This window comes from Mobula birostris, chromosome 8 (assembly GCF_030028105.1).
Source record: "Mobula birostris isolate sMobBir1 chromosome 8, sMobBir1.hap1, whole genome shotgun sequence".
In the NCBI taxonomy this organism is placed as follows: Eukaryota; Metazoa; Chordata; class Chondrichthyes; order Myliobatiformes; family Myliobatidae; genus Mobula; species Mobula birostris.
The window spans coordinates 160,155,028-160,182,904 of record NC_092377.1 but is presented as its reverse complement, the minus strand read 5'-3'; the positions used below and the strand labels follow the sequence as shown (position 1 = coordinate 160,182,904).

The 27,877-nt window shown below is 44.2% G+C and overlaps 1 pseudogene; it reads left to right on the top strand.

The window, feature by feature from the left end:
• Positions 1-27,346, top strand: part of LOC140202097 (uncharacterized) — a 33,091-nt pseudogene extending 5,745 nt beyond the window's left edge.
• The last annotated feature ends 531 nt before the right edge of the window (positions 27,347-27,877 follow it).

Below are 27,877 nucleotides of genomic sequence, written 5' to 3'. Positions count from 1 at the left end.
CAGGAGTCACACCCTTAATTCTCTACATCAAGGTGGGATTGAACCTCAATTCTGGTCACTCTCCTTGGTTCTGGAATAGTTAGGCTACAGGGTGATATTGTTCACCTGGGCAGATACACACAGTGAGTGGGTGTATGTTAGTGATCTCCATCCACATAAAGGTTGGATGTGTTGTTTATTCAGAGATGCCCTTCTGCACACCAGACATGGTTATTTGAGTTACTGTCGCCTTCCTGTCAGCTTGAACCAGTCTGGCTGTTCTCCTCTGATCTCTCTCATTAACAAGGCGTTTTCACCCACAGAACTGTATGTTTTTTTTTGTTTTTCACACTATTCTCCATAAACTCTAGAACAGGGGTTCCCAACCTGGGGTCCACAGACCTGTTGCTTAATGGTAGGGGTCTGTGTACCCCAGTTTGGCACCCCCTGCTCTTGAGATTGTTGTGTTGATTGTGCATGAAAATCGCAGGAGATGCCATGGCCTCACCTGACCCTGATCAGGGGGCTAAGCAGGTGCTACACTTTGCCCAAAGGTGACCTGCAGGCCAGCGGAGGGAAGGAGCACCTCACACCTCCTTTGGTAGAGATGTATCCCCACCCATGGAGTTAAGCTACATTTTCCATTTGAACTCGGAGAAGGGAAATAAACATAGATTATGAGTGGCTCATAGCAACTTTGCTTTTTAACTGCTAATCTCTCCTTACACAGAGCAGGCCACACATTATGTGGCGCCCACTGCTCTGAAAGTGCCTTGGGCAGCATCGATTCTCTCTCTGTCAGTGTTGATAATGCACACGCAAGAGCAGCCGAGCGTAAAGGACAGCATCTCGGACCAAATCATCGCAGAATGCCTGAACAGCAGAGTAGCATCTTTTCCCTTGTTTGCCTTTCTCTCTGGAACTGTTGTGTTAGACCTGTCCAAACACAAGGGTTTACGAGGGTTTTCTAAGCCATCATAATATTTTGTAATCAAATTATTTGTAAAGCTCAGTCTAGCTTTTTTTATGCCATGGACCCTGACCATTAACTGAGGGGTCCATAGACTCCATATTGGGCACCCTGTGCTGAAGTTACAAGAAGCTATTTGAGCTATCATTCCTTTTAAAGATCTAGCCTGTTCTCTGTCCAAGACCTTGCGCATAATTCCTTCTACATCCTTTTTTTTGAGAATCATTTGTGAATCTGCTAACAATCTCTCACTGCATGGAATAAAAACTCCTCATCCCTTTCTCCATCCAAGAACCCAAATCCACAACATGGAGTCCTTTTCGAAACCTCAGCACTTCACACAATCTGAACTTTTGTGCACCTAGAACATGAAGGTGTAAAGCATGGTATGGGCCCTTTGGCCCATAATGTTGTGCCAACCCTTTAACCTGCCTCATATTCCATTTAGTTCCATATCATCAGCAAACTTGGACAAATGACATTTGGTCGCCCTCACCGGAAACGATGATACCTGGGGCGCAGCCTGGAATCCTACAGTACTTCATTAGTACTTCATGCAGTACTTATCCGTGTAAGCGGAACAACTGCTACACATGCCCTTACACTTCCTCCCTTACCACCATTCAGGGCCCCAGACAGTCCTTCCAGGTGAGGCGACACTTCACCTATGAGTCGACTGGGGTGATATACTGCGTCCGGTGCTCCCGATGTGGCCTTTTATATATTGGCAAGACCCAATGCAGACTGGGAGACCGCTTTGCTGAACACCTACGCTCTGTCCGCCAGAGAAAGCAGGATCTCCCAGTGGCCACACATTTTAATTCCACATCCCATTCCCATTCTGACATGTCTATCCACGGCCTCCTCTACTGTAAAGATGAAGCCACACTCAGGTTGGAGGAACAACACCTTATATTCCATCTGGGTAGCCTCCAACCTGATGGCATGAACATCGACTTCTCTAACTTCCGCTAGGCCCCACCTCCCCCTTGTACCCCATCCGTTATTTATTTATATACACACATTCTTTCTCTCTCTCTCCTTTTTCTCCCTCTGTCCCTCTGAATATACCCTTTTCCCATCCTCTGGGTCCCACCCCCCTTGTCTTTCTTCCCGGACCTCCTGTCCCATGATCCTCTCATATCCCTTTTGCCAATCACCTGTCCAGCTCTTGGCTCCATCCCTCCCCTCCTGTCTTCTCCTATCATTTTGGATCTCCCCCTCCCCCTCCCACTTTCAAATCTCTTACTCACCCTTCCTTCAGTTAGTCCTGACGAAGGGTCTCAGCCTGAAACGTCGACTGTACCTCTTCCTAGAGATGCTGCCTGGCCTGCTGCGTTCACCAGCAACTTTGATGTGTGTTGTTGTTTGTACTTCATTGGTTACATCTGGTCATAGAGTCATAGAAAAGTACAGCAACTATAAAAGGCCCTTCAGCCCATCTAGTTCATGCTGCAACTGTTTAAACTGCCTACTTCCATTGACCTGCACTATCCATATAACTTAGATCGTCCAGACCTAGCAAAGTCCTTGTCAATTTTCTTTGCACTCTTTCAACCTTATTTACATCTTTCTTGATATCAACTTTATTTTCATCTTTAAAAAACTTAGAACACAGAGCAGTACAGAAGAATAGAGACTCTTTGGTTCATGATGTTGTACTGTTTTTTAACCTACTCCAAGATCATTATAACCCTTCTCCCCTTCTCCCCAGTACAGGTAAACAAGGTTGAGAGAGTACAGAAAAGTTATAAGGATGTTGCTGGGTCTGGAGGAGCTGAGATATAAGGAAAGATTGAATAGGTTAAGACTATTCCTTAGAACGTAGATTGAAAGGAGATTTGATAGAGGTATACAAAATTTTGAGGGGTATAAACAGGGTAAATGCAAGCAAATTATTTCCACAGAAATAATGAGTGGGACTACAACTAGAGGTCTTGGGCTAAGGTTGAAAGGTGAAAAGTTTAAGGGGAACATGAGGAGAAACTTGTTCACTCAGAGGATCGTGAGAGTGTGGAAGGAGCTGCCAAGGCAAGTGGTGCATGTGAGCTCAATTTCAATGTTTAAGAGAGGTTTGGATAGATACATGGATGATAGGGTTATGGAGGGCTATGGTCCCAGTGCAGGTCAATGGGAGTAGGCAGTTTAATTTGTTTCAGCACGGACTAGATGGGTTGAAGGTCTATTTATGCTGTACTCCTTTATGGCTCTTTGACTTTATGAATCCTCCATTTTGCTTTCACCTATGTGTCTCTTAAATGCCCCTAGTAAATCAGTCTCTATAACCACCTTGGCAGTGCGATACCATGCTCTGTTTAGAAAACCTACCTCTGACATCTGCCCTAAACTGTCCTCCATTCACTTTTAAAGGATGCCCTCTGGTATTAGCAGAGGATATATGGTATCTGGTCTATATATGGAATTAGCTGAGATCAGCCGGACTCAGCTTACACCAAACCCTTTCACTTGTTTGGGAGATTGAGGGGATTTTCATTTTGGCCTCCACTTATATCATTGAGGCTTGGCGTAGATTTGGCAAACACCTTGTCAAGCACCTTCCCTCCATCTGCCGCAAAGGCGGGATTTCTGGTGGCCATTGACATCAATTCAACTTCCCATTCCTATTCCGACTTGTCAGTCCATGACCTCCTCTACTGCCACACTCAGTGTGGAGTAGAAACATCCGGGTAGCCTCCACCCTGAAGGCATGAAGATCTGTTAAATTCTTCCCCCCTCCCCTTCTTTCTTTCTCCATTCTGGTTCCCTTTTCACCCCTTTGCCTCTCCTTACCTGCCCATCTGCTCACTCTGGTGCCCGTCCTCCTTCCTTCTCTCCCTTCTCTCCCATGGCCCACTGTCCTTTCCTATCAGATTTCTTCTTCTTCAGCCCCCTTCCATTTCCACCCATCACCTCCCACCTTCTCACTTCATCTCCCCCTCCCTGACCCACCCACTTCTCCCCTTACCTGGCTTCACCTATCACCTGCCAGCTTGTACTCTTTCCCCACCCCTCCCACCTTCTTATTCTGGCTTCTTCCCCCTTCCTTTCCAATCCAGATGAAGGGTCTTGGCATGAAACATCAACTGTTTATTCCTGTCCATAGATGCTGCCTGATCTGCTGAGTTCCTCCAGCATTTTGCGCTGTTTTTCATTTTGGGTCTGATCTGATCCCCAGTCCAAGAGACGTGCTTCATGTTGCAAATGCAACCTTCCCAAATGTAATCCTTTATTCATAATCAGTTGTGATGCAGCTGAGTATAAATGTGACATTAATTGATTTAATAACTAAACTAATTATTTTAAACAAGCTCACAATTGTGTCGAAAAAATTAATGCAAGAATTTTCCAGAGCAATCATCATTAGAGTTTCTAAGCCTGATAATGGAGTTATTTCTCACTGTTTGCATAATTGAAAATAGATTATGTTTAATGTTCAATGCCCAGTGAGATTCAGTTTCTTATTCATGAAAACATTCACATTGTATCTGTAACTCTTTCACAAGGGAAATCACGTGGCCCCAGACTAAATTCCCGATGTTTCCATCTGCGTAAGAAAGTAATTGCTTCAAGCATGGGCTTTGTAAGGGACCACTTCATCTGAAAATGTGGAAATCAGGTTTCAGCCAGTGTGTCAATTCCGAGCATTTTTTTACGAAGATCAGCTTGAGCTTGGAAAGAGTCCAGAGGAGCTTCACCAAAATGATACAATGGCTAGGAGACTGGAGAATGATACACGAAGAAATAGATCAATACAGAAGGAAGCTATGCTGTCCATCACAACTGTGCTGTCTAATTTGAAAGATTGATCCAAATGCTGCTATATGTTTGTACTTTATACTGCACACCCCATTCTACTTCCAGTTGAGGAAATTCTTGTTTCTCCCTGAAGAGGGAACGTCTTCTGGAATTTAAATGCTTCAGTCAACACCCCTCTCAGTTTTCTAAACTCCAGTGAATACAAGCTGCCTTGTTCAATCTTTCCTACTCTTTCTGGCCATTATTCTAGTAAATCATCTTTTAACTGCTCCTAAATCATTAGACCATAAACACAAGAGAATCGTCAGCTGATGTAAATCTTGAGCAATGCACACAAAATGCTGGGAGAACTCAGCAAGTCAGGCCCCATCAACGGAGGAGAAGAAACATCCCACGATTTGGGACCTCCATAGGTACACCCTTTTGAAGGAACTCAGTCGGACTGATACAACATTTCAACCCGAAACATCAGCAGTTCCTCTGCCCAGTGAGGTTCTGACATTTAAGCATCATTCATTCTTTGGGGCGCTCCTCTGTTTTTGTCAATGTTTGTGAAGAAGAAGAATTTCAGGGTGTATATTGTGTAGATTTCTCTGACATTAAATGTACCTATTGAAACAAATGCTGTTTAGCTGCTGGGCTCCCCCAGCAGATTGTTGTGGCTTCCAAGATCTTGAAATAAGTGACTAGGGAAAAAATCCCTCACACACTTTATGATGGTTATAGATTGCCTATCAGTACAGAAAGCTTATAAACCCATTCCTCATAGAACTAACCTGTCTCTTCTACTGAACATTGTGGGTTCTGCTGAACACTGTGGGCATGCTATCTTGGTGCCAGAATGTGTGACTGCCCCCCAGTGTATAGAGTCATAGAAAAGTACAGCACAAAAACAGGCCCTTCAGCCCATCTGGTCCATGCCACACCATTTAAACCATCTAATCCCATCGACCCACAGCTGAACTATAGCTTTCCATGCTCCTACCATCCATGTACCTATCCAAACTGTGGCTAAATGTTGAAATCGAACTCACATGCACCACTTGCACTGGCAGCTTGTTTCACGTTCTCACAGCCCTCTGGCTGAAGAAGTTTCCCCTCATCTTGCCCTTAAGTGTTCACCTTTCACCCTTAACCCGTGACCTCAAGTTGTAGTCCCACTCAAACTCAGTGGAAAAAGCCTGCTTGAATTTACCCTATCTATACCCCTCATAATTTTGATCCATGTCCTTGGGTTGTGTTGGTTGTTAATGCAAATGATGCATTTCACTGTCTGTTTTGATGCACATATGATAAATAAATGATTCTGTATCTCAATCTGAATCTGACCAGAACAAAGATCACACCTTCCTTGGATGGCAACCATCCTTTCATTCAGGTCTCGGAAATCTGAAAATCCAAGGGAAGAAGCCATTCTCCTTTTTCTAGTTTCAGTAAAACTCTGATAAACTGACAAACCAGGGTCCTTGAGGCTGTCAGACCAGGCCACACGAAGCAAGTTCTTCTATCTGTTGGACTGGGGGATCAGATTTCCTGTGCTACTGTATATGCTTTCTTTCAATACCTCAGCACATACATTTAATTCACTTTTTAGATCTTGCATAGTATTATCATGAGCTTTGCAGTGAAACTGATGTGAGAGTGCCGTAACTAGGGCCCCAGTGAGCAGAAATGGAACATAGGAACTGGGGTCCGGTGAATGGGAATGGAACATGGAACCTGGGGCCCCAAAGAATGGGAAGGGAGTATATGAACTGTGGACCAGAGATGGATAAGGGAGACAGAGTCCCAGAGAATGGGAAGGGAGTATATTAGATTAGATTAGATTCAACTTTATTGTTGTTGTGCCGAGTACAGATACAAAGCCAATGAAATGCATTTAGCATCTGACCAGAAATGCAAAGAATAGTGTTATTTACAAAATAACTGTGAATAAAAAAGAAGTGCTACGGCACACAGATATAAAAGTACTGAGACAGTACAATACGGATGCAATACTGCTTAGCACTGTGATGAGAGGTTCAGCAGTGTCACGATGTATATGAACTATGGACCAGAGATGCATAAGGGAGGCAGGGTCCCGGAGAATGGGAAGAGAGTGAGGGAACCAAAGTCCTGAAGACTGTGAAGGGAGTCATGGAATGGCTTGTCATATGAAGAGCGTTTGATGGTTCTGGGCCTGTATTCACTGGAATTCAGAAGAATGAGGGGTGACCTCAATGAAACCTATCAAATGGTGAAAGGCTTCAATAGAGAGGATGTGGAGAGGAGGTTTCCTATTTTGGTTAGACAGATACCAAACCCTCAGTGATGTTGTGCAACAATAGAAACCTGAGAATCAGTGGTAAAGTAACAATCTCGTTCTGGGGTGGTTGTATCACTGGCTTACCCTGTCCGTAGTGCTGTGTTGGCCATTGCCTCACCAGTACACTGCACAAAGCTATACCATCTTTTTTTTTTAATTATTAATTTTTTATTGCAACATCAACAAATTACATTTAATACAACCAATTGCCAATTACATTATGACTGTTTAACCCAGCCACCCCCCCAACCTTCATCACCAACCCCCCTCCACCCCTCTCTCCCCCCCATCCCTCTCCCCTCCACCAACCAACTGAATAGTAGTATATACACAGACAAAGTATTCCTATTTTAACAAAGGATCTTTTAAGTTAGATATCATATTTGTCCACATTAAGATTGTGTTTGGTCGTGCATCATTTACTCCTGCTGATGAAAGTTCCAGGTAAGAAATGTCCAAAAAACTCCGAAGTCAGTGAGTATTTGAAATATCATGGGGAGGTTTCCAACGCTGGACTACAATCTTCTTAGCTGCAGTCGGGCCTGCCAGCCAGACTTTGTGCGTTTTTTCCGTAAGGGAAAGGTGGGAGTCATCATTTAGAAGATGTAGAGCGGGGCCCATCGGTAATTGTACCCGTGTTAGTTCTGTAAGAGTACTGATGACCACCTTGATGCCATCTTTGTGGACAACTGTGGCCCCTCAGCCCCGGCAACTGAGAGTCTGATGCCCTGACTTCTGGGGTTTGATGCACTGACCCGGCCCAAACCCAGAGTTTGTACGTCCTCCTTCCCCCAGTGATTTCCTCACTGATTTCTCTCACATGCTGCGGTTTCCTCCCACCTCCTAAACGTGGGCTGGCGGACAAATTAGCTGCCACATAATGACTCCTTAGCAGAGTTAAATGGCAAACAAATCAAAGGGCAGTTGTCATGATTGCGGGAGACCCGAAGCAGCAGAGGAAAGAGGGAATAAAACTGATTGTTGTGCTGGGAGCTGGCATTGTACCGATGGGCCAAATAGCCTCCATTGCCGAATAATTGATAAGACCTATTTCCTTCTGGTCCTGCCAGGCCAGCCCAGTATTTATTGTCCAATACAACGTACACAAAATGCTGGAGGAACTCAGCAGGTCAGGCAGCGCCCATGAAGAAGAATAAACAGCCGATGTTTCGGGCTGAGACCCTTCACCAGGACTGTTTCATTCATTTGCATAGACGCTGCCTGACCTGCTGAGTTCCTCCAGCATCTTGTGTCCATTTCTCTGGATTTCCAGCATCTGCAGAATCTCTTGTGCTTATTGTCCAGTCTTTTTCACCCATTGAGGTATTTCACAGGTGCAGCTAAAAGATTAAAGATAAAATAATAGCTTCATTTGAAACATTGAAATATCCAGTGAAATGTGATGTTCGCCTCAGATCAAATTGTGTTAGGCAGCCCACAAGTGTCACCGTGCTTCCGACACAAATATAGCATGTGCACAACCCACTAACTCTAACCATATGTCTTTGGAATGTGGGAGGAATCCAGAGCACCTGGAGGAAATCCACAGGGTCATGAGAAATACGTGCAAACTCCTGACAGTTGGTGGTGGGAAATGAATCCGGGTTGCTGATCATTGATACTGTAAAGCGATACGCTAACCATTATACTACCGTTGCCATGTCAACCACACTTACTAGTTTTTCTTTTTAACACTTGAGCTCCATGCAATTCATTTAGAGCAGTTACTTCCCCCAACCTGTTGGCCAGAAAGAACAACAGTCTACAAAGCAGTGAATTCAAATGAATCAAGGAGAATGAAATCAGAGGACCAATAGCATTTTCTCCTGCCATGAGGTTGAAGGAATGGAGACTGCCACTTTGTGAAGTTGCTCTGCATGCTCCATTTTGTGAACTGGTTTTGCTTGGCTTAATCAGTTTTTTTAAAGTAGAGACAATGATGCTCCAGTTAATCTGCTGGACTAAAGATAATTTCAAAATAAGAAGTAATTTCTGAGGTTTTCTTTGGTTAGATATAACATGCAGGCTTGTGAATGGTGGGTCCTATGTCTGTCCTGAGTGATTTGAACAGGTTACTGGTTTGGTAACTGATTTAGAAAAAAGAGCCATAAAATTACCAGTCGTCACTTACAGAAGAAGGCTAATAAATGGATGTTGGCTTGGACCAGAGCCAATAAGAAGGTGTTATAGGTTAGTCAGATGACCCATAGCCAATGACACTGAAATGTGACATTTGGACTGGTAAGGAATGAATGTAAAAGCAGAAACTTTGAATGCAAAGCAGCAACAACTCCAGAGAACAGCCATCACAGATACCAGTGTGAGCAGACCTGCATGGAACATGTGGAGAGTGGATCGAAACTACAAGAAACGCCTGGCCAGAATAGACTCTTTTGCCCAGGTGTTGCCTTTTCTATTCTTTGACAATTCAGGAGAGTTAGGGAAACTTAGTGGATGTACACACAGGTACTTAGAGTATGAATTCACGTGCATATTAGTTTAGGCAATAAAGGTACTTGTTGGTAACCACAGATCCCTCTGTGCCTCTTTGATCATTATTACTAAGAAATAATCCTTGTAATAAAGCCATCAGGCTGATCAACACCTCCATGCATTAACCCAGCCCACCACCACTACATCCACATCCGCCACTCCTCTCTACAGCCCTTCATCCATCTCCTCATTCACTGCCACTTTACACTTACACTTCATACCTCATATCTACACTGTCACCATTACTGTCCTACTTTCATCTGCCCTGCTGCTACCTAGAGGAGTTCCTCTGGCCAAGAGTCAATTTGGCACTTCATCGTTTCCTGTCTGAATTATCCTACGTACAGATACGATTCAAAGGTTCAAAGCACATTTATTGCGAAAGTATGCATGCTACCCCACTGGCATTTAGGGTAGCAATGAAGGTCCTCCATCTCTGGTGGTGTTCAGGTCTTCCTTCATTGTATCAGTAGCATCTGCTCCATTTTCACTACTGTCAGTCATAGAGGTCCCGGTGGAGACTCAGGAATACCATCGCACTCAGATGTAGGAGGATTCTTCATTGCTGTTTCTGTAACAGTTTTGTTTGACCAGTCAGGATTGTTACCCCTGAGCTGAATCCCAGAACCTGGAGGACCAGTAGATCATTCTTAGTCTAGCCTCTGCCCTTTGACCTGGGTAACCCTACCAAGAGCCAACACATCAAGCCTTGACTCCAGCCAACATAGCTCTTTAGGGCATTGAGGCACACAAGCCTCTCGACCCTACAACAAGATTGTAGTCCTCTTCGAGGATGGATGCAATATACAACTATGATGCTCCTGAATCTTGAGTACATACAATCAGTCTATGAGTATAAGCTAATCTATGTATATACAGCCACATTCAGTTACTTGTACATTGTGTTTTATAGGATTGGTTTTATATAGCGTTCTTTATGCTTATTGTGTTTTTTTATGCTGTATTGGTCCGGAGTTACAAACATTTCATTCTCTTTTTATACTAGAGTTCTGAAGAATGACACTAAACAATCTTGAATCTTGAATACTTCTGAACTCTAATTGACATTTGTCACCAAATAATTACAGATAAATAATAATCTTTATGAATTACTACAGAATGCAAAATATAACCTACAAAAAGTATTGCCTTTCTGAAGGAAGGCTTTTGTTTCAAAATGATTACATGTCACCTCTACAAATCAAACTCTTTGTGGCAATGAGTCAGGGCAATTTCCATAATTCTGTCAGCTTTATGAATTCGTCGTTAATGCACTTGTGCAAATGAAGTGCACTTTAATATTCCATGCAGCGAATGCACAGATTTCAATCAATTATTTCCAGAAGCCCAGTGCAGAGGATATCATTCAGCGGTTAGATGGGTTTGACAGCCCAACCACAGTGCAAAAGGAAAGCATTGATTTTCAGTGCCGCTGGGATTGTAGAGTGGGCTGAGATAGTTCTGATCTCAGGCCACTTAAAGGGGCAGCATTAGCCAGGTGAAATATCACAAGCCTACACTCTTCACTACCTCAGGAAAGCAGACAACCTAACAAGGTATATGGTGTGTTGGCCTTCATTAGCTCAAGAGCCGCGAGGTAATGTTGCAGCTCTACAAAACGCTGGTTACAGCACACTAAACTGCACTGTATGGCACAGAAAGCACACTCCGATGGAGAGGAGGGCTCTGTAACGGGTAGTTAAGACAGCCCAATGCATCACCTGTTCCGGCCTACCTACCATCAAGGACATATATACAGAAAGGTGCCACAAAAAGGCCAGCAATATCATGAAGGATCCCACCCACCCTGCTCATGGACTGTTTGTCCCACTCTCATCAGGGAAGAGGCCGTAGCGTATCAACACCAGGACCACCAGACTTGAAAACAGTTATTTCCCCAAGCCGTCAGGCTGATCAACACCTCTACCCATTACCCCACCGTGTCCATAAGATACAGGAGTAGAATTAAACCCCTCGGCCTATTGAGCATGCTCTGCCATTCCATCATGGCTGATTGACTATCTCTCTCAACTCCATTCCCTTGCCTTCTCCCCGTAACCTTTGATGCCCTTACAAATCAAAAACCTATCAAGGTTCGCTTTAAATGTACCCAATAACTTAGACCCCACCACTGCCACTACGTACACATCACCTAGCAAAACCTTGTACATACAGTCAAACTCTGTATCTAACTTACTTATACATTGTGTTTTATATGATTGCTTTTATATTTATATTTATTGCGCAGTTTTATGATTTTTTAAAATTCTGCTCTTTATGCTTATTGTGTTTTTATGCTGCTTTGAATCTGGCGTAACAGTCATTTTGTTCGAATAAATTCTTCTTGTGCTTCCAGCCGGGTACAGGTATCAATAATAGCCGACGTTTCAATGACAAACTCTGCCATTTTCATCAGGGATGATGCCTGAGTATGTCTAGTCCGGGGGTATTTATACCCCTGTAGTCTGTCCCTTCTGATTGGCTAGTGCTCATCTAATCAGGTTTCTGCTCTCCCACCTTGTATTGTATCTTGTTCATAATCAAATTCCAGTTCTTACTTAGAGTGAGACCTTCACCTTTGCTAAAATACTTTTCCTCTAGTTTTATTTCAATGGCTTCCTTTACCAGGCGGTCCCAAAAGCCATTGGCACGGCACAGTAGTTTTGTGCCTTCAAAGTCAATCCCATGGCCTTTGCGAATACAATATTCTGCTGTCGCCGATTTCTCCGGGTAACACTTCCTGTGCTCTCTGATCCAGGTTTCCACCGTGTGTCCTGTCTGACTGATACACGCTGCTCCGCGTTCACGGGGAATCCTGTCCCAGGTCATCTTTGACCCACCTGAGCTGTGACTTGAGCTTCCTTACGGGTTTGCGGATGGTATTATTCTGGTATTCCATCAGGATCCCGGCGATTCTTCCAGCAACCGTGAAAATATAGGGAAGACAGACGGTTGCAACGGGTTCCTCCTCATTATTAGGTTTCCTGATTTTTCCGTCGGCCCTTTTAAGGGCCCAGTTGATTTCCTTCACCTTGTAGCCATTCTGAAGGAACATCATGCATAATCGTTTTATTTCCTCGGGGAGACTCTCCAGGTCCAAAATAGTCTTGGCATGGTTAATCAAAGTGAAACGCAGCTCTACATTAGGAGGTGTGATGGGGCTGCTATTGTTGAGATATGAGTCCGTGTGAGTGGATTTACAATCGACACCATGTCCGAGGCTACTGTCCGGTTCCCCTGTTCATGAGAATTCCCATTAAGGACATCTCGGTCCTCCTGTGGTCAAGATTTGATAAGGGTACCACTGACCTTTATGAACACACCTTTACACCAACGTACTTCCACGATGAACAAACGGACGGAGTGGCCATGGGATCGCTCTTGTCACCAGCTATTGCTGATTTCTGCATGGAGGACTTTGAGGAGAGGGCTCCAAGTTTATTGCCCTTACACCCGAAATACTTCTTCAGATACGCCGATGACACCTTCATAGTGTGGCCTCATAGACTCCAGCAGTTTCACAACTATCTGAGCAGTACACCTGAAAAATTCAATTTATGATGGAGATGGAAAAGAATGTTTGCCTTCTGTTTGTGGACATTCTAACACGATGGAAACCAACGGTAATCTCCGGTAGACTTACAAGTTTGTGGATAGTATTAATCTGGTATTTGTTCAGGAGGGATGGACAAGGGGGGTATAAATGCCATCCAGCTAGACATGACCAGGTATCATACCTGATGAAGATGGTGGAGTTTGTCATTGAAACGTCGGTTATAATCGATACCTGTACCCGGCTGGAAGCCCAAGAAGAGTTTATTCATCAGATACAACTAGGAAAGCACGAGATACTTTTTCAGTCATTTTGTTCTTCTTTACACTCGTGTACTGAAGAATGACAATGAACAATCTTAAATTGTCTAGTCTTTTCATTATAGGAAGGATGTGGAAGCTTTAGAGAGGGTGCGAAGAGGTTTACCAGATGTTGCCTGGATTAGAGAGCAAGTCCTATGAGGATAGATTGAACAAGCTTGGGCTTTTCCCTTTGGAGCCAAGGAGGAAGACATGTGACTTGACAGAGGTGTACAAGATGATCAAGTGGACCGCCAGAGACTTTTTCCAATGCAGAAATAATTTTAAGGTGATTGGAGGGAAGTGTAGGGAGGAAGTCAGAGGTAAGATTTTTGCACAGAGAGCGGTGGGTGCATGAAGTACACTGCCAGGGGTGGTTGTGGTGGCAGATACGTTAGGCGTATTTAAGAAACTCTTAGATAGAATAGAATTAGATTTTATTTAAATCTTACATCCATCCTACGACATGAGGGAGTAAAAATCTTTGTGTTATGACTCCGTTGTAATGTACAGACATGTGAATTTAAAAGACTAATGGCTTGTAGTAAGAAGCTGTCCTGTAGCCTGTTGGTCCTGGCTTTAATGCTGTGGTACCGTTTGCCAGATGGAAGCAGCTGAAACAGTTTATGGTCGGGGTGACTGGCGTCCCCGATGATCTTCCAGGCCTTCTTTCTGCACCTGCTGCTGTAAATGTCCTCAGTGGAGGGAACTTTGCATGCACAGATGCACTGAGCTGTCCGTACCCCTCTCTGCAGTGCCCAGTGATCAAGGTTGGTGCAGTTCCTGTGCCAGGTGGTGATACAGCCAGTCAGTGCCCCTGTAGAAGGTCTTGAGGATTTAGGGGTTCATGGCAAACTTCTTCAGTTGCATGAGCTGGAAGAGATACTGTTGTGCTCTTTTTGACATACTGCCAGTGTGTACAGTCCAGGTGAAATCTTCAGTGTTGTGTATACCGAGGAACTTGAAACTATTCACCCTCTCAACTGCAGACCCATGATGCTTTTTGGGGCGAGCCTCCTGTAATTCAGGCAAATAGATGCCAGAAAAATAGAGGGCTATGCAAGAAGGAATGGTTATACTGATCTTAGATGAAGGGTTCCCAAATTTTTTTATGCCGTGGACCAATACCATTAGGCAAGGGAGTCAGTGGACTCCAGGCTGGGAGCTCCCGTTAGACTAAGTTAAGAGGTTGCCACAACATCGTGAGCCAAAGGGCCAGTGCTGTTCTATGATCGGATTTAGATTTGGGTTTATTTATCACGTGTACATTGAAACATACAGTGAAATGTGTTGTCTCCATTAACAACAGGCACACCTAAGAATGTGCTGGGGGTTGGGGGGGTGGCTGTAGCCTGCAAGGTGTCACCAAACATTCTGGCGCTAACATAATGTAACCTGCGCACAATGTTCAGCAGAACATCACCAACAGCAAAACAAGCCCCTTCTCCATCCTTTCCCCACCCACCCGCTCTCACACACAGATAGGACCCCTCCACCCCTTGTCATTCCCTCACCCCCCTCTCCCGTCGGGCGGAAGATACAAAAGCTTCAACAGGTGTATCACCAGACTCAAAGACAGCTTCTATCCCACTGTTATAAGATTATTGAATGGTCATCTAGTACAGTAAGAGTCCATCTTATGGCCTCTTGACCTCTTAATCGATGTCTTGATCTCATAATCTACCTTGTCATGGCCTTACACCTTATTGCCTATCCACACTGTACTTTCTCTGTAACTGCAACACGACTGCATATTCTGAATTCTGTTCTCTTTTTGCTATCTCGGTGTACTAATGTACGTATGACATGGTGTACCTGGAAAACATGCAAACAAAATCGTCTCACGATATCTCAGTAGTGCAATGAGCTCTTCTGGCCTGTGCAGGGCACTGGGCTCCAAGGCTTTTAGAGCACCTGAACTGGTTAATTGTTGTTTCACAAGTCTATAATCGTTTAGAGTTCCTTGTGTTTTTTTTCTTGAGCGATTTGCACTTTATAATGCCTGATGTTTTTTTGTTTAAGCTTGTTAAGTTTATCTTGATAGGCTCGGGGATGTCGTGCTACTTGTGTTATTTAAGTGGATGCCTCATTGCCACTAATCGCTGGGTCCTAGTTTTGAGAATGTAGCATCATGTGGTGTCGCTTGGCTGAGCCACCAGGTTCTGTTGGAACAGAAAATCCTACAAAAAGTGTGGATACAGCCCAGTCCAGCACCGGTAAATCCCTATCCACTACTGAGAACATCTACGTGAAATACCATTGCGGGAAAGCAGCTTCCATCATCAAGGACCCCCACCAGCCAGCACAAGCTCTCTTCTCGCCGCTGCCATCAGGAAGAAGGTACAGGAACCTCGGGACTCACACCACCAGGTTCAGGAACAGTTACCCCTCAACCATCAGGCTTTTGAGCCAAAATGGACCATGTCGACTGTACTTTTTTTTTGCATAGATGCTGCCTGGCCTGCTGAGTTCCTCCAGCATTCATTTTGTGTGTGTCACTTGCATCACTCAGCTTCACTTTCACCATCATTGAAATGTTCCCACAACCAATGGACTCACTTTCAAGGACTCTTCATCTCATGTTCTTGATATTCATTGGTTATTTATTTATTATTTTTATTTCTTTCGTTTTGTATTCACACAGTTTGCTGTCTTTTGCAGACTGGTTGAACTTCATTGAGTCTGTTATGTTTATTATTCTATAGATTATTAACTATGTCCGCAAGACAATGAATCTCAAGCTTGTATATGATGAAATGCAGCACTAAGGCATCCGTTAGTCTTGCGAGACCATGGATCTGCATCTGGAAAGTCTTCACTCTCCAGGGCGCAGGCCTGGGCAAGGTTGTATGGAAGACCAGCAGTTGCCCATGCTGCAAGTCTGCCCCTCTCCACGACACCGATGTTGTCCAAGGGAAGGTCATTAGGACCCATACAGCTTGGCACCGGTGTCGTCGCAGAGCAATGTGTGGTTAAGTGCCTTGCTCAAGGACACAATACACTTCCTCAGCTGGGGCTCGAACTCACGACCTTCAGATCGCTAGTGGAATGCCTTAAACACTTGGCCACGTGCCCAATAATACAGCATATCTGCTTCAATAATAAATTTACTCCGAACTTAGAAATTAAATTCTGGTCGCTACCTCTACATTGGAGTCAATCTTTCCTCCGCACTTGGGTTCCGAAATTGCCAGCGCACAACGTGATAGGCAGACGTGACGACAATAAAAGCAATATAACACGCCATGTGTCATACGTGAAGAGAAGAGCTCTGATGATGTGCGACACGCACAAAATTGTGGAGGAACTCTGCAGGTCAGGCAGCTTCTGTGGACGGGAATAACCAGTCAATGTCCTGGGCCAAGACCCTTCCTCAGGACTGGGAAGGAGGGGGAAGAAGCCAGAATCAGAAGGTGGGAGCAGGGAACAGAGTACCAGGTGGCAGGTGATCGGCGAGAGCAGGTGAGGGCGAGGATGGGAGGGGGGAATGAAGTAAGATGTGGGTGATGATGGGTGGAAGAGGTAAAGGGCTGAAGAAGCAGGAATTTAATAGGAGAGGGCATTGGATCATGGAAGAAAAATGAGAACCAAAGGGCAAGTGAGGAGAAGAGAAGGGGTGAGAGGGTAAGCAGAAAGGGGAATGAAAAAGAGAGAAGGAGGAGGGAGAGAAAATATTGAAAGTTGGAGAAATCGATGTTCATGCTATGATTGGAGATGGGCCATGAGGTGTGCTCCTCCAACCCGAGTGGGTCCTCATCATGGCAATAGAGGAGGCCCCCGACCAACATGTCAAACCGGGAACAGAAGATCCTGCCTTTTGTGAACAGCAGGTGCAAGAGGGAAGACGCTCGACAAAACGGGTGCTCCAGTTTGCGTCAGGTCTCACCAGTGTGGAGGAGGCCGCACCAGACACAGCAGGTGACCCCGACAGACTCACAGGTGAATTGTCACCTCACCTGGAGGGGCAGGTGTAGCGCACGTTACACTCACAGGAGGGAGATCACTGGGGAGGGGTGATCTAATGATCGGAAGCTTTTGCTGAATAATTGTAACTGATCTGGGCAATATTGTGATATTCACCTTTTTCTCTCAACATCTGTCAGCCTGCACCTTCACCCAGGGAAAGTGTCCAACAATCAGCCGAGCTCAGCAACCATTTGCGCAGTTCCAAACTGCTCGACATGAGACATTTTGTAAGTTCCACTCCTCTGGGGACCATAGAAAACAACTGATTCTTAAAGAAATTGCTGACCTTTCCCATTTGTCAGCTGCCGCCAGCAAACAACACGGCCAAGGGTGACATCCTCCAGAGGATTCATGAAACTACTTTTATGTCTTCTTTTTCTTTCAAAAGTGGTTCAGCTACTGTGCCTTTGAGCTGCATTTTAGTGTTTTGTTTTGGACCGAATGAGCGATCGGGCACTTTGCTGTCTCCAAGGTCTTTCGGTGAGGCATGCAGCCTTGAGGCCAGGAAGCCCATGGTTGGTGCCATTTCTCACTGATCTCACTGATTAAAGCATCGAGGAAGATTGAAATCATCGAGGTGTGAGCAGGAGCAGAAGGCGAATGGGTGTTCAGCACCGTCTACCAACCTCTCACTCCCTGCTCCCAGAGGAGGGGAGGTAGGTCCCTGTGGTCAAATAGTCTCGCTCTCCCTTGATGGTGCCGGAGTCCTGGGTCTTGGGCAAGGTTTAATTGATATAGTTTGTGTATTGGTCTCTGTACGTTGTGTTGCTGGTTTCTGGTCATTCCTTTATTTTGATCAAGGTGGCCTATAGATAACAAACTGAATATTCAAGCTGAACTGCATATGCCTGATCTCTTTCAATTTTAAGTTTTTATATTCTGTGTTTATCGCTCATTTCATTGCCGTTTGGATGAATTGGGTTTTTTTGCTCATGTGGGGTGGTTGATATTTTTCTTTAAACGGGTTCCATGGTGTTTCTTTCTTTCGTGGCTGTCTGTGGGGAAACAAATCTCAGGGTTGCATACTGCATACATACTTTTGTAATAAATGTACTTTAAGTCTTTGAGCATATCTGGGGACTCTACGCGATGTGTCCAGTGTAGAGGAGCCCTCAGTTCAGCTGGTCGATCTTTCATCAGAGCTGGGAAAAAAGATAAGACAGTGAGTGAGTGAGGGATACAGAGGACAAGTAGAATATTTAGAGGTAGGACAGAGATAAGGTGGGGCCAGGGTTACCCTGGAGATAAGTTGTAGATGCCATCCAGTTAACATGGATCATTAGAGAGAGAGGGATTGGATGGAAGATTTGAAATGAGGGCAACAATCATCTCATAGCTTCTGCTCATTTTATCACCCTCTCGCTGTCCACATTAACTTATTGATTGGATGATCTTGTTCACAGCTTAGCCCCAACGGTAATCCTGGCGTATTCTGGCAGGGACATTTATTTGTCCATTTCTGGCCCTACCCCATCTCCCAACCACCCCAACACTCCCATCTTTAGCAAAACAGCTTCACTGGAATTTAAAACTAACCAGTTTTCTCTCTTTCCAAGTTCTTTTGAAGAATCTTCTACCTTTAAGATTTGCTCTGTTTTTCTTTCCACAGATGCTGCCTATTGCTGAAAGTTGACAGGGGTTTCCATTTTTATTTCAGGTTTCCTACATCTGCAATGCTTAAATCCCCATAGGTTAGTCTCCTCCTCATCTCACCTTCAGATGCAGTGTCGTTTCATTCGTAGGTTTGCTGCTGATGAAAGAGAAAAGCAAACAGATCTTTCCATTATTCCCTCTCATGTCTGTAACTCAGATACTGTATGCACATCAATATTCTCTTTCTCCCTCGCGCTCGCTGTTTCTCTGTCTCTTCTCCTTTCTCTGTCTCTTTCTTTCTTTCTCCCTCTCTGTTTCTCTCTGTCTCTCTTTCTCTCTCAGTCTCTATCTCTCTGTCAAATATACTCACAAGCATACATCCAAACATATGTGTATACATAGATGTATACAGGAGCATGCACACACACGTGTGTAGGCACACCCAAAGGCAAGGACACCCATGTGCTCACACACAATGCAAATGCAAAAACACCCACACCCACACCAATGTTCTGTCTAATATTTTTTTTACAGCTGCGCAGACCACCCATTGCTCAGAGCAGGAGATTTTACATGGCCTAAAAAATGAGCAGCATTTCACGTTAACATTTATATAAAAGAAAATTCCAGTTGTGCTGCAACAGAGGCTATGTGTGCAGGAGTATTTCCATTTCTGCACGGCCGAGAACTTGTGCAGCTTAGAGAGAACAGTGACTCACCCCCCCCCCCACGCACACACACACACTCACACGCTTGCACACACAAAACACACAGACGCAGACTCTCTGACACACACACGCGCGCACATGCACGTATACGCACACACCCTAACACACCAACACTCAGTCTGACTTGCGCTTCCTGCTCTCTGATCAGCAGAGCTGACACTTGAAGACGTGCATTCCCTGACAGATGTCCCAGAGAGTGCATTTCATTGTAACTGAGCTCATAATGACATAAAGTGAAGCAAACATGAATTATAACACAAGTGACAAAGGTCCAGGCTGATGAAACTGAATTCAGATGCTACAGCTAAAGAATTATAATAAGCCCTCAAATCTGCTTGATGTCACATTTATCTCATAAATATTCTTACTGAAAATTATTATTCCCTCGTTTGAAGTGTGCATCATCCAAACAACTAATTAGAGGCTGACCACTCTAACATTAATGATGGTAAGCTTTTCCGAGATAACAATCTGACTTGTAATTGGTTTTGAAAGTAGGGGTCAGAAAACAACTGCCAGTTCAAACTTTTAAACTTTTGATTTACTGAAGTAAAATGTAGAATGGATATTCACCAAGTCAGTCTGCAGCCCTGGAGTTATGTATTGGAGAGCATATTGACTGGCTGCATCACAGCCTGGTATGGAAACACCAATGCCCTTGAATGGAAAACCCTACAAAAGTGGTGCATATGGCCCAGTACGTCATAGGTAAAGCCCTTCCCACCATTGAGCGCATCTAAACGAAACACTGGAGGAGGAAATTAGCATCCATCGTCAGAGACCCCCACCACCCTGGTCATGCACTCTTCTCGCTGCTGCCATCAGGAGGAAGTTAGGGGAGCCTCAGGATTCACACTACCAGGTTCAGGAACAGTTATGATCCCTCATCCAACAGGCGCTTGAACTAAAGGGGATAACTTCACTCAGCTTCACTTGTCCCATCATTGAAATGTGCCCACAACCAATGGACATACTTACTCTTTATCTCATGGTTTGATATTTATTGCTTATTTAATTATTATTATTATTTCTTTCTTTTAGTATCTGCAAAGTGTGTGTCTTTTCCACACTGGTTGAATGCTCAAGTTGGTGCACTATTTCATTAATCCTATTATAGTTATATTTCTATTATGAGTATGCCCACAAGAAAATGAATTTCATGGTGATATCGATGCACTATCAATTACTCCAAAAGACTGGAGGTAGAGTAAATACTGAAAGGCTTTTATTAACAGTAAATGGATACCTGTCCATGCTGTTTGTCTGTCCTGGACTGAGGGAGGAGCAGTGACACAATCGCCTTTATTCAGGGGTCTGTGGGAGGAGCCACAGGAGCAGTCAGCAGAGGGATGTGTCCAGACAGTTAGAACATATGGTTTACTACAAATATATATGTATTTTCAAAGTAAAATTACTTTGAAATCTGATATAGAGAAAATCTAAGGAAGATTCTGTATCATCCAGGGGGTGGTTGCAATCTGGAAGGTACTCCCTGAGGGGGTAGTGGAGGCAGAGATCTCCCTACAGATGAGAAGCACCTACACGACTACTTGAATTGCTGCTGGTAAACGGGGGATGAGCATGGACAGAAACTTGATGGTCAACATAGACATGGTGGGACAAAGAACCGGTTTCTGAGTCTTATAGTTATAATTCCACTTGAGCTAAATCATTCTTAATTACTCTCAAATCCTCCCAGAAAGGAGATAATATACCACTTACCATCCCAGTGTGGAGATTTGACCCAAAACATCTTTCCCCAACAGATCCTGTTGGTTCCTCCACTATAGGAACTTTTATGTCTTACAATGTACTGCTACTGCAAAACAACTAATTTCATGACATATTTGATGGCTCTGGGCCTCTACTCATTGGAATTCAGAAGAATGAGGGGTGATCTCATTGAAACCTATCGAATATTAAAAGGCCTTGATAGAGTGGATGTGGAGAGGATGTTTCCTAAGCTGGGCAAGTTTAAGATCAGAGGACACAGCCTCAGAATAGAAGGATGTCCTTTTAGAACAGAGATGAGGAGGAATTTCTTTCATCTGAGAGTGGTGAATCTGTAGAATTTGTTACCATAGGCAGCTGTGGAGACTGGCTTTAGGTATATTTAAGGCATAGGTTGATAGGTTCTTGGTTGGTCAGGGCATGAAGAGATACGGGGAGAAGGCAGGAGGTTGGGAGGAAATGGATCAGCCATGATGAAATGACGGAGCAGACTTGATCAGCCGATTGGCCTAATTCTGCTCCTATATCTTATGGGCTTATATATCAGTGATAATAAACTTGACTCCAGTTTCCAACACCCACAATGTTCTGTGTCTCCAAAATACCAGCTATTTCTACAGTTACATGCTACCTTTTAGTGATTGTAAATAACTTGTGGCAAAATCAAATCGCACCAGAGACTTTTTCCCAGGGTGGAAATGACTAATACAAGGGGCCATAGCTTTAAGGCAATTGGAGTAAAGTACTACACAAAAGGAATGTTAGGGATAAGTATTTTTACGTCATCAAAGTCAAAGTAAGTTTATTATCAAGGTGCATACAGGATTTTTAAATATTTACCAATTTTTATTATTTTTAATATTTAATATTTATAATCCAGGGAGCGGGAAGCGCAGAATCAAATATCACTGTGATGATTGTACGTTCTAGTATCAATTGTTTGGCGACAATGAAGTATAAAGTGTAAAGTATATCTTACCATATACATCACTACCAAGAGATTAATTTTCCTACAAGCGTTTACAATAGAATATATGACTAACTATACATAAACAAAGACTGACATAAATAAACAATGTGCAAAAGAGGACAAGTTGTGTAAGTAGAAGTCAGTAAATAAATAATACTGAGAACATGATTTGCAGAGTCCTTGCAAGTGAGTCCATAGGTTGTGGAATCAGTTCATTGTTGAGGTGAGTAAAGTCATCCATGCTGATTTGGGTCAATGATTTATCGTTGATTTACAGTTGGAAGTCAATCCTGTTTCAACTTGCAGCAAAGAGGGAGGGTGGAGAGAGCAAAAGGAATGCCCACGCTGGTTCAGGAGTTTGATGGTTGAAGGGTACTAAATGTTCCTGAATCTTGTGTTGGGGGACCTTAGGCTCCTGTACCCCCTCCCCGATAGTAGCAGCAAAAAGAGCAAATTGCCTGGATGCTGGGTCCTTGATGATGAATGCTGCTTTCTCATGGCAACATTTCTTGTAGATGTTCTCAATGGTGGGGAGGGCTTTGCCTATGATGTCCACCACCACATGTAGACTTTTCCATTCCTGGGTATTGGTGTGTCCATACCAAGCTGTGCTCCAGCCACTCAGAATACTTTCACTGTGTATCTATAGAAGTTTGCCGAAGTTCTAGATGACGTACCGAACTTCGAGGAAAGTAGAAGCATCTAGAAAGCCATGCCTTCTTTGTGATGGTACTTACATTCCAGGACAGATCGTCTGATCAGATAGCACCAAGAAACTTCAAGCTACTGGACCTCTCCACCTCCGATCCCCTAGTGAGGTCTGGTTAACAGACCTCTGCTTTTGGAGTCGATAATTATGATCCTGATCATGTCAGAGTGGTGGGTGCATGGAACACGTTGCCAGGGGTGTTGCTAGAGGCAGATACATTAGGGATATAACAAACCCTTAGATAGACACATGGATGATAGGAAAAAGGAAGGCTATGTAGGAGGGAGAGTTAAATTGATCTTAGAGTAGGTTAAAGGACCATCGGGCCTGTTCTGTGCCGTATTGTACTCTGTTGTAATTTCACTTATCAAATTCTGTCCAAGACCAGTGAACGGAACTTTCAGCAAACATTGGGTTTCAGAAAGGTGACACTTGTCCACTTCCTTTCGCCCTGTCGATTGTGTCCGCCTTTAACAGACTTATCCGTAACAGCATCTTTTTATTCCCCATTCAGGATGGAATACCAGACAGTTCTGGAGCGGGGAATGGGGAATTCCAGAAGGAGATATGATGATGATGAGGAAGAAGGTGAGCTATTACAACTGAAGTGAAGGAAGAATCTGTGGAGGAACTCGGCGGGTTGAGCAGCATCTGTGGGGGAAAGAAATTGTCACTGTTTCAGGTGGAAACAATTCCTTACGGATGCTGCCCAAGCCGCTTTTCCTCCAGCAAGCTGGGTGTTGCTCCTGATTCCACTGGCATTCTCTTGTGTCTCCACATTGAAAGTTCAATTAATGAGGTCCTTAGTGCCCTGGATGATGGGACCCCCACCACCCAGACATGCCCTCTTCTCATTGCAGTGAGGAGGTCCAGAAGCCTGAAGACAAACACTCAATGATTCAGGAACAGCTTCTTCCCCTCTACCATCAGATTTCTGAATGGACATTGAACCCATGAGCACTACCTGAACAGGCTGAATAAGCTGGGACTGTGTATTCCTTCGATCGAAGGAGGTTGAGGGGAGACCTCAGAATCAGGTTTAATATCACCACATATGTCGTGGAATTTGTTGTTTTTGCGGCAACAGTATAATAAAATACACTATCACAGAAAAGAAGGTAAATTAAATTTAAAGGCATCCATTAGTCTTGCGACACCATGGATCTGCGCCTGGAAAGTCTTCACTCTCCAGGGTGCAGGCCTGGGCAAGGTTGTATGGAAGACCAGCAGTTGCCCATGCTGCAAGTCTCCCCTCTCCACGACACCAATGTTGTCCAAGGGAAGGGCATTAGGACCCATACAGCTTGGCACCAGTGTCGTCGCACAGAGCACTGTGTGATTAAGTGCCTTGCTCAAGGACACAACACGCTGCCTCAGCTGGGGCCTGAACTCACGACCTTCAGATCACTAGTCGAATGCCTTAACCACTTGGCCACGTGCCCACAAATTAAATTACAATAAGTATATACAGTACATACTAAATAGTTTAATTAAATAAGTAGTGCAAAAATAGAAATAAAAAAATAGTGAGGTAGTGTTCATGAGTTCAATGTCCATACAGAAATCAGCTGGCAGAGGGGAAGAACAGGGCATGTCCTGGGTGTTGGGGGTCCTTAATGATGGATACCACCTTTCTGAGGCATCACTCCTTGAAGATGTCCTGGATACTATGGAGGCTCGTGTTTATTTTGATCCTGTGCAGTGGCACCACCACCCCATACCAGACGGTGATGCAGCCAGTTCGAATGCTCTTCACAGCACATCTGTAGAAATTTGCAAGTGTCTTTCATCACACCAAATCTCCTCAAATTCTTAATGAAATAAAGTCGCTGTTGTGCCTTCTTAGCTGCATCGATATTTTGGGCCCAGGATAGATCCTCAGAGATATTGACAGCCAGGAACTTGAAATTGCTCACCCTTTCCAATTCTGGTGGATGGTTATAAAGTGGTGAACGAGCGAGATGGACGAACACAGTTTTTTTTCCCCAGTGTAGCAGAGCACAAAACTAGAGAGGGGAAAGGCTTAAAGGGGACTTTAGAGGCAAGCATTTCCACACAGAAAGGAATGGGAAGCAAGTGGTAAAGACAGACATAAAAATAGCATTTAAAAGACATTTGGACAGGTCGATGGATAGGAAATGTTTAGAAGGATGTGGATCAAATGAAGGCAAATGGGTCTAGCCCGGGAAGACAAGCTGCCATGGATGAGTTGGGCAGAAGGGTCTGCTTCCTTGTGATACAGCTATATGATGGCAATCAGCAACCATCAGGCTCCTAAATCAGCGTAGATAACTTTACTCACCTCAACAATGTACTCACTCCACAAACTACAGACTCACTTTCAAGGACTCTACAACCCATGTTCTCAGTATTACTTATTTACTTTTTTTTAAATTATTTGCACAGTTTTTCTTCTTTTGCTCATTGGGTTGTCTGTCAGTTTTTGTTTATGTAAAGATTTTCAAAAATTCTATTGTACTTCTTTCTTTTCCTGTAAGCATTTGCAAAAACATGAATCTCAAAGTGGTATATGGGTGACATATCCAGCCAGTGACCTGTCTATTAGCTACCTGCTGTACCTAATAAAGTGGGCACTGAGTATGTGTGTGGCATTCTGCTGTTGTAGCCCATCTGCTTCAAGGTTTGACATGCTGTGCATTCAGAGATGCTCTTCTGCACACCACTGTTGTAACATCTGGTTATTTGAGTTACCGTCACCTTGAACCAGTCTGGCCATTTTCCTCTGACCTCTCTCATTATCAAGAAGTTTTTGCCCACACAGCTGCCACTCACTGCATGTTTATGTTTCTCTGTAAACTCTAGAGAATGTTGTGTGTGAAAATCCCAGGAGATCAGCAGTTTCTGAGATACTCAAACCACCCCATCTGGCACCAAAAATCATTCCACATCCAAAGTCACTTAGATCACATTTCTTCCCTATTCTGATGTTTGGTCTGAACAGCAACTGAACCTCCCGACCATGCCTGCATACTTTTACGCATTGAGTTGCTGCCATATGAATGGCTGATTAGATATTTGCGTTAACGAGCAGGTAAACAGGTGGATATAATAAGGTGGCCACTGAGTGTATATATTTAAAAACAAAAAAGTAGTGTAGAAAGTGGGCACGTGGCCAAGTGGTTAAGGCATTGGACTAGTGACCTGAAGGTCGTGAGTTCAAGCCCCAGCCGAGGCAACGTGTTGTGTCCTTGAGCAAGGCACTTAATCACACATTGCCCTGCGACGACACTGGTGCCAAGCTGTATGGGTCCTAATGCCCTTCCCTTGGACAACATTGGTGTCGTGGAGAGGGGAGTCTTGCAGCATGGGCAACTGCTGGTCTTCCATACAACCTTGCCCAGGCCTGCGCCCTGGAGAGTGAAGACTTTCCAGGCGCAGATCCATGGTCTCGCAAGACTAACGGATGCCTTAAAGTGTAGAAAGAGAACAAAAGATAAAACTGTGAGGAGATTTCCATGGGTTCGTTGTCCATTCAGAAATCCGACGGTGGAGGGGAAGAAGCTGTTTCTAAAACATGGCATGTGTATCTTTTGGCTCCTATACCTCCCCACTGATGGTAGCAATGAGAAGGGACATGTCCTGGGTGGTGAGAGTCCTTAATGATGGATACTACCTTATTGAGACATGGCATTTGAAATTGTCCTCGATGACGGGGAGGTTAATGTCCAGGATGGAGCTGGCTAAGTTTGTAAACCCCTGCAGTTTTTTTTCCCAATCCTGTGCAGTGGCCATTCCATATCAGAAGGTGATGTAACCAGCTCTCAATGTTACACCTGTCCCACAGTAAGCAGCTGAGACCAAGATTCAATCTGTTAAAGCTGACATAATGATTGCGTTGGGTGTGCCAGTTAGGAATAAACTACGCCAAGTACATTGAGCGGTTGTAAAAGCCAGCCATGATGGAGCGGGTACTGGTTGCTGACGTCCACCTGTGAGCTGGGCTGACCTTTGGTGAGGTGCAGAAGTAGTTACGGGATAGCTCCATCTTCCTGCCCCTGGCCAAAGAGGGTCCTACTTACCCCTAAAGCTCAGTAAATGTAAGTTTCTCACCAAATCGCTGTATTTGTGTTGTCCAGTTCGAAACGCAATCTACATTGGGATCCCCGCGCCCCATGGTTACAGGAGAAAGCGGCGGCGAAGAAAATTCTCAACAAGCCATGAGAAACCCAATGGGGAGGAATGGCATCCAAAGAGGCAGGAGAGGTCGGATACGGATGAAGGAGGTGCCAGGGCAGCCAGCATCAACATTACCAGTAAGCCGTTTGTACTTTAAACAGAATGGTCTTCACCACACCTCCTGTTACCAGCGCGGTTTCGACATAGTGCCAAAGGTTTAGTTTGACTACTTCTCTAGCAGCACTCACCAACATTTCCAATCAATTACCTTTAAAAATAAAGAGAAAGTTATATTTTGGATGCCATTACAATACTTTCCTGGCAAGAGAATTGTTCTTAAGTAGAATATAGAACACAGAACAGTATAGCACAGGAACAGTCCCGTCAAGTCACAATGCGCTGAAATAAACCATCTTTCTTCTGTCTGCACATGTTCCATATCCTCCCATTTCCTGCCTAAGTCCCTCTTAGACATCATTATCGTATGTGCTTCCCCCACGCAGAGTTCATCCTGTCTCTCCGAGGAGTGAGCTGGGTGGAAAATCTGTGTGAGGATTGACAACAATCACTCTTGGGAAAAATATTTCAGGGGTGTCCCAGGATTGATGAGAGGCCATTGTCTCTTCTCAACTACACAATTGTATACTCCCTCACCTCACCAACTCAGCTCCTAAAGCTGCCTTCCATC